Genomic DNA, 1,286 nt, shown 5'->3' with positions numbered 1-1,286 from the left:
GTCAACCTGGGCTGCACATTAGAATCACCTGGGGAACTTATGAAACTCCTAATGCTCAGAGCACACCTCAGGTCAATTATATTAGAGTCTCTGGGAGTGGGATCTAGGCATCAGCATATTTTTACAAGACTCCACAGGACTCCAATACGCAGCCAGATTTTTAAATTTTCCAGACATGAGCCCACAGACTGAAAGTGCATACTGAATACTAAGCAAGAAAAATAAAAACAAATTTTAAAACCAAACAAGTAAAAGTGAAACTAACCTCGAAGATGAAGGGAAAATCATGAAAAAGCTCCTGGAGAGAAAAAAACAGATTATCTACAAAGGAAAGAAAATTCCACTAATAGCAGACTTGTTGTCTGCAACATTAGATGACAGAAGACAACAAGTTAAAAAAATCTTCAAAGTGGTGGGATTAGGGGGAAACTGTGAACCTAGAATTCTATGGCCTGCTAAATTTTTCTTCAAGAATGAAACAGACTTTTTCAGACACAAAAAGCGAAGACTCTACCATTCACAGACCATCACTGGAAGAATTACCTTACAAAGAATACATGTCATTATGCAGGTAAGTGAGCCGAAAGATTAGAGAAGTATTTAATGATATTGACCAAGTCTGGATTCCACCTAGAAAACAGATGTGTGAAGTAGAGGCACCACTGAGAGGTTCCAAAGACCTTAATGAAGGTAAAACAGTTCAGGGCAAACAAATGAAGATTATAACAAAAGTATTACCAGGGTTCTTGCTAGCTAATTTTAATTATTTGCCTGTGCTTTCATAGAATTTAAGTTTCAGTTTTCAACTATTCAAGTTTTAAAACTTTAAATAATAAAAGCCAGGAAGCACTGCCAATATAGCAGTATTAAAAGATGTTTACCACTTTCACTGCAAAAAAAAAGATGTAATATATTTATACACTTATCAAAATATCAAAGCAATTTTATTTTTGTCAGAAATATCTTTTCTTGTTTTCTAGGTGATATACAAATAATTTAAGAACTCAAAGTGAAAATCATTCAATTCCTGTAACACTAAACTTAGTTTCCTTCATTATTTCTGAATTAATTCAACCACCCATGTTAAGTTTAGTAAATTAATCCTCAGTAATATAATTCTAAGATTAACCACAAGGATGGAAAAAAGACTCTTAACCAAGATGATAATTATATATTTAATACATCTTGCTTTAAACAGCAAATTTCAAAGTAAACACATCATAGACCTTATAACTTATTAAAGAATTATAGTGCTTACAAAGTTGATTCTAAAAATATACCTTATT

This window comes from Grampus griseus (genome assembly GCF_964374135.1).
Source record: "Grampus griseus genome assembly, chromosome: 7".
Classification (NCBI taxonomy): Eukaryota; Metazoa; Chordata; class Mammalia; order Artiodactyla; family Delphinidae; genus Grampus; species Grampus griseus.
This window is presented reverse-complemented; position numbering follows the sequence as displayed.